Below are 13,713 nucleotides of genomic sequence, written 5' to 3'. Positions count from 1 at the left end.
ATTTTTGGTACTTGTTTTTCATCTCCTTTTGTATGAGTTAAAGTACCCCTTACACTTCATATCAATATATTGCTTAGCTTATAAAAAAAAATTAGTTTATACTAACGTGTTAGTCTAATATGTGTCGTAATATTATAAATTTGTCGCAAGTGACTCGGAGATTAGTCCGAAGTTAATATTTAAGAACTAAAATATCAAATCTAAACAAGGAAATGCATGATGACAAAGGTTTAATTTCAAACTTAACGTTTGTGAATTGTTGTAGAGTATAAAACTTTTACAATATTATCTTTTGTAGTATTAATATATACTATGGTACATTATCAAAATTCTAATCAAGAGAATTAGTTTTTTTTATGATTAAAGATTAGATTATAGAGTAGTATATTTAGACTTGGTGCATGTAATATAGATGCTTATAAATATTAATACAAAGTTTATGAATATACCACCATTCATTTCCATGATTGTGTATAGATGATAGACTGAACACTGAATGTAAATCAATTTTATCAGTGACAAATTACATTTTGGGTATTCTAACTGAGATTAATCTCCCGAGTCCCGAAGCTCTAAATCTACATTAAGTTAATAGACATTTTAACATAATTTTTTTCATATGCACCGCTCAGTATGTATAAATGCTTAAATTAAAAAACCCAACTATCCATCTATCATTTGTGTGGTGGAGGTAAATTACTTTGTTCAATGAACACATCCTTTAAGGTGCCCTACCCGTTTGATGCATGACAATTCACAATTCTACGTAAATTTTACTGAGTAGTATTAACTATAGATTTTAAGGCACATGCAGTATGTATAATATAGTCCAACCAATCCTGCAGTACCAGTGTACCACACGGTTTATATGCAGAAGAAAATCTACTTGATTTTTGTTTTTGCACATTAATGAGACTTGAGGACCACTTGGAAATTCAGAATCTAAGGAGAGGCAATGCATCTATGAGAGCCGGTCAATGTAGGATTATTGAGCAGTCCTCACATGAATTAGTTCTGTCCTGGGACAATGCATCCCATGACTTCCACTAAAATTAGCTTCTTAATGTCTTTCGCACTAAGAAATGAGAATGAGAAATATTAGTGATGATGTAATTGGAAAAGAAAAAAGAGATAGAAATAAAAATTGAATAAAATGAGATAAAATGAAAAATGAAACGTGAATGAATCAAAACTTAACTCACATTTCTACATATCTCTGCAATACACGGTTTATATGCCGAGGAAAATCTTTTTCTATGCTGGACATCAACATTGAACACGGCCAGGGACAGCTGCACTTGCATTATTAGGGGGCAAATGCTCCCACAAATTGTATGCATATATAATATTAAAATATAGAGTATTATATTGCTTCAAAGCGATAATGATTCTCTTACGCCAACCTTTGACTTAGAAGAGATCAAAGAAGCGGTTTGGGATTGTGATGAGATAAAAGTCCGGGCCCCGATGGGTTGGATTTCAAGTTTATTAAGTCCTTTTGGCATCTTATGAATGTGGACCTCAAGAAGGTATTGGGTGATTTTTTCTTAAGAGGAGCTTGGTCGAAGAAAAGTAATGCATCATTCATTGCATTACTTCCAAAAGTTGATTCCCCTCAAGGTCTTAACGACTTTAGACCGATCTCTTTAGTGGGTTGTGTCTATATAATTGTATCCAAAATCCTTTCAATGAGGTTGAAGCTTGTGCTCTCAAAGTTGATTGATTTCAATCAATTTGCTTTCCTTGGGGGTCGGAATATGCTTGATAGTGTCCTAATTGTCAATGAAGTTGTTGATGAGGCGAAGAAGAAGAAGAAGAAGCCCATACTTGTATTCAAGGTGGACTATGAAAAGGCCTATGATTCAATTAGATGAGATTTCTTATTCTATATGCTTCAGATGATGAATTTATGTAGCAAATAGATCCAATGGATAAGAGAGTGTTAGGAGTCGAATTCATTTTCAGTCCTCGTCAACGATGGTAGCCTTGGCCTAGAGTTCAAAATGTGGAAAGGATTACGCCAGGGGGACTTTCTGGCACCATTTATTTTCCTAGTGGTAGCGGACGGATTGAATGGACTCATGAAGAAGGCAATAATACAAGACAAGTTCAGAGGATTCAAGTTAGGGAGGGAATCACAAGTGGAGATCTCAATGGTACAATTTGCTGACGATACTCTTTTCATAGGAGAAGCAACATCTCAAAATGTGTGGACCCTCAAGTGCTTATTAAGGTGCTATGAATTAGCGTCTGGGTGGAAAGTCAACTTCTTCAAGAGCAAAATGATTAGCATAGAGGTTGAGGATCACTTGATGAGGAACTTTGCACTTACTCTCCATTGTACCACTGCTTTCGCCCCCTTTACTTACCTTGGCCTTCCGGTTGGGGGGAATCCGAGGAGGATTTCCTTTTGGGAACATGTCATAGCTAGAGTCAAGAAGAGGCTTGCTTCGTGGAAAAACAAAGTGATTTCATTCGATGGCCGCATATACCTAATCAAGAGTGTGCTCTCCTCAGTTCCCCTTTATTTTCTATCTTTCTTCAAAGCTCCTATTGGTGTATTAATAATTGCCATCAAATTGTGAAGAAGGTTCTTGGGGGGGGGGGGGGGGGGGGCACGGATCAGAATGCTAAAATGGCATGGATTGGTTGGGAAAAGTTGTGCCGACCAAAGGAAGAGGGGGGTTTGGGACTAAAGGATTGGGGAAGATTCAACATAGCACTCTTAGATAAATAGCGATGGAGATTTCTCAATGACAAAGACAGTTTATGGTACAAGGTGCTCTTGGCGTACTTGGCTTGTTTGGATAGCAATCACTTGGTCTATCTGGAACATGAGGAACGCTTGTGTCATTAGGAGTGAATCTGTTAATGTCGACAAGGTGATTGATTCAATCCAATTCAAGTCATGGAGATTGAGCTGGATGGTAGGATTAAGGGATTTAATTACTCAATGTATGAGTGGCAAATTCAACTATTTCATTTTATGGGAAACCTGTAACTGTGCTGACTCACCTAAAACGTTGCAGGCATCGAGAGTTGATGGTGATAGAGTGTGTTGGCTGGAGCTGCGTTAATTGTGGGGGTTAAGCAGGTTGTTTTTCCCCCTGTTTTTCTGGATTAGTTTTCGTGGGTGTTTCATTAGTTCCTTGATTGTACATAACTGTAGGCTTTTTATTGCACCTGCTGGTTCCTTTGTATTGGTTGGAGTACCCATTAGTACTCCCTATTATATTATTATTTGGCTTACCTAAAAAAATGTGTGGATGTTTGGAACTAAGTTTTCTATACCACATCCGACTGAAGTTTCTCTTTCAATGTCATGGGAATTGAAGTTGGTTAAGAATTTTGAATTTTGAATTTTTTAAGCATATTTGAAACATACTTCTTTTGAGTGATATAAATCTCTCATTTTGTTTGCTTCACTTGGATTCTAAATAAATACTTCATCAATCCAAGATCTCTCATTCCATATTCCTTCGTCTTTGCCTCCTTAAAATAGTTCTTAACCATGCCACCATTGGTCACTACATAAATTAAATAATTAACATAAAAATAAACCATTAAGAAATCTTCTCAATTTCTATTCACATAGAGGTGGTTCAGATGGACTTCTTATGAACCCACTTCACAAGAAATAAGGATCAATCTTGCCATTTCATGCTCTTGGCGCTTACTTGAGGCCATAAATTGCTTTCTTCAGTTGTAAGCTTTTCCTTTTTTCCCATTACTTCAAAACCTTGAGGTTGTTGAACATAGACTTCTTCTTCCAATTTTCCATTAAGGAAGGTTGATTTAACATTAAGCTGAAAGACTTGCAACTCTAATTGGGTTGCCATGGTAACTACAATTCTCATTGTCTCCATATGCGCCATAGGAGCAAACGTCTCATTAAAATCAATACCGAGCAATTGAGAATACCCCTTGCTATTAATTTTGCTTTATATTTTTGCACACTTGCATCTTCGTCATATTTGGTCTTATAGACCCACTTGAGGTAATGCATCCATGAGAGCCGGTCAATGTAGAATTGTTGAGCAGTCCTCACAATGAAGTTCTGTAATACATCATTTTTTGTGTGACAGCAGTTTCCAAATCCCATGCCATGACGACTTCATTGGCGGACCCACTCAATGGCTGGGTGTGGCTATAGCCACACTAGTTGTTTTTTTTTTTTATATGCTTGAGATAATGGGGGCTGCTAGTGTGGGGTGACATGCTAGGTTAGTATTACATTAACATAGTAAAACATTAACTTATGGCTAGTAAAACATTAACTTATTTGAATGAACCATGGTAATGGAACGCTCAAAGGAAAAAAAAAAAAGAGCAAAAATGAAATAGTAGAGTTGTCAACAAGCTTCAAAGTCATCTCTTTCTATTGACACCATACCTCCTGCAGGGAATCAAGTAATTAATAAACCAAGTATTTAAGCATGATTGTTTATTTAGTGTTTTAGATTTGCAGTTGCATGAGCTCAATGTCAGGTTTGATGAAGAGAATACTAAACTTTTACAATGTATTTCATGTTTGAGTCCCTCATCATTATTTGAAGCTTTTGATGCGAAAAAATTGTTGAGGATGGTTGAACTTTATCCAAATAATTTTGTAGATGTGCCGGAAGTGCGACATCAGCTTCAGAATTATGTTGGAAATGTTCGATGTGATCCAAAATTTGTAAAATAAAAGGACTTTCAGGCCTTTGGGCAAAACTTGTGAAAACAAAAAAGTACAACACATTTGATATAGGCCCCGTTTGGATAAACAGCTTAATTAAGCGCTTATGGTCATAAGCGCTTATGACATAAGCGCTTATTCATAAGCTATTTTCAAAAATTTATTGAAATAAATTAAAAATAAGCTGTGTATAAGCATAAGCTGTTTTTCATAAGCTATCCTGAGTAGCTTATGAAAATAAGCTGAAAATAGCTTATGGCAGACCATAAGCTGTTTGCATAAGCTCTCCCAAACACTGGCATAAGAGCTTATGCTGTCAGATAAGCTCAAATAAGCTCTTCCAAACTGGGCCATAGTTTATAAGCTTCTAAAGTTGGCTTTAGTCTTACCGGTAGCAACTGCAAGCGTGGAACGTGTTTTTTCGGCTATTAAGTAACAAAATGGGTGGTCAATGGTTAAATGATCGTCTTGTAACTTATAGAAAAATATGTTCTTGGAGCAAATAACAATGATGTTATTTTAGCTCAATTTCAAAAACTTGATAGTAGATGATTTTCATTGTAAATACACTTTATTATATTTTCAATATATTTTAGTTTATAATTTCTTTTATGTTTAGTTACACTGATATATAAGGTTTGAATCCGCCCTTGGATGACTTCTAATCAAATTATGTTCTTAATGTTTTTCACCTAATTAGAATGAGAAATATTATCGGTGATGGAATAGGAAAAGAATCTAAGAGACATAAATGAAAATTGAATGAAAATGACATGAAATAAAAAGTGAGATGTAAATAAATTAAAACTCAACTCAAATTTCTACCCTGCCCTGCACTACACGGTTTGTTCAGAGGAAAATCTATGTGATTTTTGCATTTTTTCCTATGCTGGACATTAACCAATCAACACGGCAAGTGAACCACTTGTTATGGAATCATCTGTGGAAATTCAGAATCTAGGAAGACTTGAAGGAATGCATGCATGAGAGCCGGTCAAATGTAGGATAATTGAGCAGTCCCTCTAGTGATCGATCAAGTTGATATGTAAGAAAGAATTGTCATATTTTCTTGGTGACACAAGAAAAGGGGTTGGACAATAAATGCTACGTAGTATAACACTCTTGAATGCTCACACATCCATCACATGGTTAATTAATAGAGTTCTATCAAAAAAATTCTTTTTCTTTTCGTTATTTAATATGAATTTTCTCTTTTGTTATAAACTTTAAGCTTTAATTTACTGCTTTCGCGTTCTGTTTATGCAATTTTATCTTAAGTTTTCTTATATTCACTTTTCAATTCAGTTTTGGCATTCTCTTTTAAAAAACAGGTCTTAGTTTACACCGGATATGTTGACTTTTGTGTAAGTTTATTTATCTATTTAAGTTTAAATTAAAGATTAAATAAAAGATTTTATATTTATCTAATTAAGATAAAAAGTAATTTGTATGCAAATGTGGTGCATTAAATGGCTATATTCAACCCTAATTTAGTGAGGGAGTCATGATACCCACTAAGTCAATTGAAGGAATTCAGGTAACCACTCCCTTATAGTTCAATCACGTGTAAGTTTTGTGATGGATAAAAACTCGATAAAGAAAAAACTTCTACTCTCTGGTTAACGGTTCACTAAGTTTGCCCTCTTCAGAAAACAACATCATCTAATTTGAGTGAGGGTTCGGAAATCAAAGCAGACAACGGCTCCTTAATTTCAATTTCTCGCAATGGTTGAAGGTATGTAACATGATCTTATTTTAATTCCCACCGATAAATGATCAGAATATGTTGTTTTGTAAATTGACACGTTTAGATCAATTTAGTCTTAGATTTTGTTAACTATAACCATTTACGAGACTTGAATCTAGATTCATCACACTCTTGATTCTCCAAGTTATCATTGGATAATTTAAGAGTTTTGGAGTCGAAACGTTTTTTAAAACTGAGGTTCAAGGTTTATTGGAGTCTGAACCCATTAAGTTATCACAGGATAGCTCGACAACTTTTCTAAATAGTTTTTGATCCTACCATCACATTCAGAACTAAAATTTAACCTCAACGAGGAAGGATAACTAATAGGTAAAAACGTGCATCAAATTCCTTATATCCATTCCATGAAATTCTTCAATATGTCGTGTCATGTGTCTAATTTAATTATTAAAATTTAACAATTAAGTCTTAATAAATATCATTTATTTTAAGAAATAAAGTCTATTTGTATTGTTTCAATAGAGAACTTGACAAAATAGAGCTCACATCCCAGGATATGCTCTAAGTTCTAAATTGCTCTTTAAATTCATTTGCACATCGTTTTCGGTGAAATTTCCCACGTAAATGGGGTGGTAAACTACTTTGTTCAATGAAAACATCCTTAAGTTACCCGTTTGATGCATGATACACGTTTGATGCATGATATGATGATGTATATTCAGTTATTCACTAATGTTATCTGATGTTATCAGTGAGTAACGTATACTCCCCATATTCCTATATAACTGACAATTTATGTTATTGTTTTATTAAAATTACAATCTAATTTTTTATTATACCCTTTAATTTATCTTTCTTATTAATTCTAACATTTCAATTTTCCTACCGCCAATAAATGAAGAGTATAATTAGTAAAATATAATTAATGCTCTCTTAAACTTTGTAAAATGGTAGATAATTAGGAATAAAATTGAGCTAGAAATAGTATTAGTTATATAGGAACGAGTGAGTAATTAATATAACCCAACCAATCCTGCCCCACACGATTTATATCATTCACTGATTTTTATTTTGTGCATTAACCGGTCAACACGGTATGCATATGGACCGAATAATTATATCTTTACACCTTAAAAATGAGGTGTGGAGAGGTGGAAGAAGAGAGAGATGAGAAGATAAGAGAGAGAAAGTAAAGAAGTGATAAGTGATTTGATTGATAGAGAAAAGAGAAATAGATAAAAATAAAATAAATGTGGAAAATAAGTGAAGAGATATGTATATATTGTAATCCTAAATTGGAACTCATACATGATTATAGAACACCAAATAGAATGAGATAGATTGCGTACCTGATAAATCATGAACCGAATAAGGATTATGGATTTCATTACAGGATCTTGTGACAGTCACTGAAAGTGACTAGGGCTTTCTCTGTATCTCACACTATCTTTCACAGCTATCAATGGGGCAAGCTGTGGAGCCAGATTAGATCAGTGATTACAGAGGGGACCTAGCCAACATATATTTAACCCTAGTCCCTTCTCATCACGAGCCTATAGGTTAAGGCCTACACTGTAGCCCACACTAATCAATACAGATATCCAAGCCCAAATAAATATATCACTTAACTGATTAAGTTGGCTTACATATGCACTTCTCTGGATCATGAATTAGCCCGTTTTTATTAAAACAAAAATTGCGATTGATTGAAGCCCACAAGAATTAATAAATAATTCTTACATTCTCCCACTTGGGCAAAATCAATTGCATAATTTATATTTTGAAAAACATTTTAAAAACGACTCTCGAGCTAATGTCTAATTTTGTTATGTGGCCACATTTTGGAAACACATGATCCAGTATGCGATATCTGAGACTCTGTCCAACTAAAGTAAAGTAATATCGAATCATGGCGGTCATCATAACATTTATTGGTATATGACCATCCATAGTTACAAACACCACTGACTCCGTCGACTAGTCATTAGTGTGGTGTGTAGCAAGAAAATAGCATGCCAATGTGATCCAACAGCCAAACTACTATTTTCTTTGTCGGTCCTACCGATTTCTCTCAAATGCCTTAAAGCCAAAGAAATCGTATGGTTCTTAGAACCATCATGCCTCAGCTCCAAACTGATGTCGACCACCTGCACAGAGATCTCATTGACGTCGAGCTAAAATACCAATTTCTCTCAAATGCATTAGAGCCAAAGAAATTGTATGGTTCTTAAAACCATTATGCCTCAGCTCCAATCTAGTGTCGACCACCGGCATAGTCATCCCAACGACACCGAGCTCAAAATTATAATTATGCCTCGAACTCTATGTCGACCATAGGCATGATGGTCCAACAACATAGAGTTCCAATATGCCTAAGACTCCCAACTGGTGTCAACCACGGGCATGGTGGTCCAAAAACACCGAGCCTCGATATGCTTCAGCTCCAAACTGGCGTCGACCACCGGCACAGAGGTCCCAAATGACGCCGACCGAGCTCCTAATAATTGGTATGCCCCAAACTCCATTCTGGTGTCAACCATGGGCACGATGGTTCTGACAACACCGAGTTCCAAGATTTTGCAATTGATACACATAAACAGAAGCATCAACACTGATATATAAAACAAACAAAAGTGTATTATCAATTGCTTAGAACACATGTCAATCCAACACTATAAGTGTCCAAGGATAAAGGTTTAACAAGACAATATTAATACAATGCTCCCACTAACCAAGCATATCAAAAGAACTTACCATACCCATTTTCTCAATATACATGGCTCATAAACACCTTGGGGCTAAGTCCTTTAGTTATGGGACTAAACATGGTATCAATTTGTTCAACTAATGTGTCTTTATTTCTCAAAATATATTTGACATCAAATGCCTCACATCAAAAGGTTTAAAACCACTATAAAATATCACTTTCGCATAATATTTGTCAATAGAATAACTACAAAATTCTTAACATGAAGTCATGTCTCAAGTTCCTTAACAAATCAACTTACTAGCATATTGTAATATAGTATGCATCATTACACTTACATTACTAACATACTCTAAGAGATATTATAACAAACTAGTGCAATAACCCGTGCGTTGCACAGAATTTTATGTTAGATTTTTTAATAAAGAAATTAGTTTTCATATATATAATTTAAATTATAAATAAGTCAATCGTGTATAAGTCAACCGTATAATAATAGATAAAGAGAAAAATGAAATAAATAAATGAAATTGTGTTGTATATATCAAACAATTTAAAAAAACATACTTAAACACTACATCTACAGTATCGGTCTGTTGTTTGCCCGACTCATCCAGTTGGGGATGATAATTTCCACCTGCATGTGGGGATCCTGTGGGATTGCCCCATTTGGGGACCCAATCTTGGAGAATTTTTTTCCTGTGAGGGTGAGGGTGGGGACGAAATCCCCCCATAGACAAATTTGGGGATGGGGGTGGGGATCACCCTCCCCGCCCCATGTGCATAGGTAAAAATTCAATAATACCTCTAATAATAAAGTCAAGTAGGTAATAAAAAAATATAAAGGATCATAAACGTAGCTGATTAGGTACTTCAAAATTTCAGTTTGAACAACAGATTTTTAATGAAGATAAAAATGTTATTGTTGTAAAAAAATATGTGGTCCAGGTATAAATTTATGTATTTTTTATTTTTTTTAATGATATATTGGTGATCCCTATGGGGATCCGTGGGACCTGTGGGGAGGTGGGGTTCACCCCGCCACGGGGATAGAGACTGGGGATGGGGACAAAGAAGGGATGCGGGGATGGGGAGTGGAGAGGCACTCCATGTCCCCACCCCGCGCGGGTGTCATATTTGCATCCATTATACAAAGTTTAAGACCCTTTCTTGAGCGTATTGTAAAGAGAGGTACATATAACTGATCATTAGTGAAGACGGGCCTCAGAAGGAAGAGTCCAACCTGAGATAGTGTTTGTCCTTGCTTTTGTTTATGGTCATCGCGAAGCATATTGCAATTGGAAACTGTCATCTTCTGAATTTAATTGAAAATTTGGAATTAGAATGGACTTGATTCCTTCTTGAAATGTGTACTTTGTCATTAACATTTGTTCCCGTGATAACAGTTGCACCAATAGCACGTTCACCAAGTTCATCCACAATTAACCTGGTTTCATTGGGTAAACCTACTGCTCGTTCTATATTTCTCAAAAGCATGACTGGAGTACCTACTTTCAATAATAGTTTGTGGTTAGAGATTTCTGAACTTTTTGTGTCGTTCAAAAATTCTATGGTAACCGACTCACCCCGGATTTCAGAATCCTCATCAGATCGCAAGGTAGAGTCGGAGCTCAGATATTCATGTTATGGTGCAGCTACCATGTCAAGCATGTAAGTGTTTATCATTTCAACTGCCTCCAGTTTAGCGGCCAATATTGCTCTATCTTGAAAGAATTGCGGGTCTTTCATTTTGTGTGAAAGGTCAGAATATGTATATTTAATCAATTCCATTAATGGGTCGGGACTAATTGAGATGAACAGATCTGGCGAGATTTGAACATCATACTTTCATGCTCTGGAATCAGGATGATCGTCATTTCCAATTTTAAGAATCCAATCTACAAACTCCTTGATTTATTTTGCTTCATCAGCCGTCTCAGTTGCGGTTAGACGCATGTTCTTAGACAATTTCATAACTTTAAAATGCTTCCACAATGATGAAGAGTTTACAGTAGCTTCCACAACTTCCTATTTGCTTCCTCTAGTTATTACGGGTAATATTTGTCTAAAATCACCTCCAAGTATTACTATTTTTCCTCCAAAAGGTTTATGTACGTTGTCTTCATTTTTCAACCTCATTAAATCTCGAAGTGTAACGTCAAAGAGCTTCGAAACAAAACTTTTTCAACATTGAGCTTCATCCCATATAATAAGGCTTATTTCAAGCAGAAGCTTTGCTCGTAGACTTCTCTGTTTTATATTACATATTGAGGTCTATGTAACATCTAATAGAATGTCAAATTTAGAATGAATTGTTCTGCCTCCTGGCAAGAGTAATGATGTTATGTCGCTGGAAGCAACATTAAAAATAAATAGTCCTCTAGATCTAAGTGACGCAGATAAAGTGTTCCAAACAAAAGTCTTTTCGGTTCTACCATAACCATATAAAAAGTAGAAGTCTCATGAGTTTGAAAACACTGATGTAAGCATACTAAGCAACTCTTCATATTGTACCTTTAATGCATCTTTGTCATAGTTTAGTTCATCGACAATAAATCTGTTATCAAATTGCAGGACTTCATCATATTCTGGAGATGACAGAGATGGGTAATCATTTAATGACCTACCATTTCTTTGGAGCGACTTCTCAATTTCAATGATACATAAATTTTTCAAATCAGCATGTGCGATTCGTAGTCCAACAGTCGAGAAAGAAGATTAACTAATGTATTTTAATTGTTTCGAATATAACTAATAATGTTCACACATTTTGCATAATTATCATGCGCAACGTGATTTTCTAAATTTTTGAATTTCATTTAAATTAAATCTCAAGAAATAATCATATTATTATAGCAACATTTCAAATCTTAATAATATAACTTGAAAACCTACATACCTGGATCATGAAATATTTCTCTTTTATGGTGTAGAATGCCTTCTAATAAGAGAAGTCAACATGCATCCCAAACATCATTAGGTTTTGAGATTAAATTCATCATTAATATTCTTACAACTGTAGTAAATAACATACCCGTTATCAATTTCAATTATAAATGGTAAAAAATTTAGTTAGGGTTTGAGTCTAAAATAAAAATATTTTTTTAATTTGTATAAATTTCGAAGAATCCAAATTAAAAAAATCAATGATGCACAATAATTTTTTTTATCTATTTAGTAAATAATTTTTTTAATCTCGATATTGGTTTAAAATTCACATCTAATTACAAAACTATTGATTTTCAAAATAAATATGAATTTTCTCAAACAAACCTTAACATTCATGAGGAGAATTTCGATGAAGTCAGGTTGATCAGACTGCTTTGCGTTAGAGACCGTCCATAGTCGTAGTAATCTAATAACTATCTTCCAACCTTTTGATTCTGGAGATAGATTCGAATATTGAATTCATAGTGTGTTATCTCTGAAGTCACTAATGTGAATGAAAAAGATAATGTTTTTCTCTAAATAAACACGATATCAATGGTTATGTTTATATTTAACCGTGATTGACATGTATAGTTACTAACAATTTTCGTTAAATTTAAAAAAGAATGTTAATATACCCATCAGACTTTTACTTCACCAATTGGAAAAAAATGGTATCAATTATGAGCGTCTAATCAATGAGAATATTACTTGCATCAAGTGATTCAATAATTGGAATAAAACACGATATCTTATTTAACATTTTATATGTGTCATTTATGTAGCAATCAGAAATTGTGAGCATTTAAGCAAAATTTTCAATTTTTGGTATTTATCACAATTTTGGACTTAATTCAAAGAAAAATGAATTTTTATTTTCGTCAATAATGGTTTGGGTCTAAATTAGGAAATAATTTTTTATTTGTTTAAATTCGGAAAATTTAAAATTAAATAATTAATGATGCACAAAAATTGATAACACACACATATATATATATATTAATTTCATTTGAAAATATTAAAATTCAAAATAAATATTGAATTTTGATTTTTAATTTTGTATTTGAATTTGAAAATTGTAATTAAGTCTATTCATTAATTTTGGATGTCTAAAATAGGAAATTTTTATTTGTTTTGAATATCGTTGAAAAATTCAAAATTCAAAAATATTGGTGCTGATTTGAAACAATAATTCTTTTTTTGACTTCAATTTTTTTTTGGTTACAGGAGGAAAAGAAACAAAACGACAAAACTAACTAAGAGAATCTAAAAACAAAGAATCATAAACGAAGGAAGGTGGATGCTTCCAAACTTGAACCGGTGAGCCTTGACGGCAAGCCTCTCGGGTTAGTTTGTTTGAATCTTAAAAAAATGCCTATGTTTTCAAAAAATGTATGTTAACTAAACTTTCAAAAAAAATGTACGTTAAATATAAACTTAAAATTACTAATTTTTTTTGAATAAAAAGTATTTAAGAAATATCAAATGTATTTAATTTTTTATTCAAAATTGAGAGTAGGTAACCTTCATTCCAATGTAATTTATTCAAAATTATAACAAATTTTATTTATTAAAACTTAATATATTAATAATTAAAATAAAAGGACTCCAATTATATATAATATTTTAGAATATTTGATTTTTTTATGTATCATATATTTTCGGTTTTATGATTTTCAGAATATGTGTTTG

This window comes from Lotus japonicus, chromosome 4 (genome assembly GCF_012489685.1).
Source record: "Lotus japonicus ecotype B-129 chromosome 4, LjGifu_v1.2".
Taxonomy (NCBI): domain Eukaryota; kingdom Viridiplantae; phylum Streptophyta; class Magnoliopsida; order Fabales; family Fabaceae; genus Lotus; species Lotus japonicus.
The sequence above is the reverse complement of the archived record's forward strand: the minus strand, read 5'-3'. Positions refer to the sequence as shown.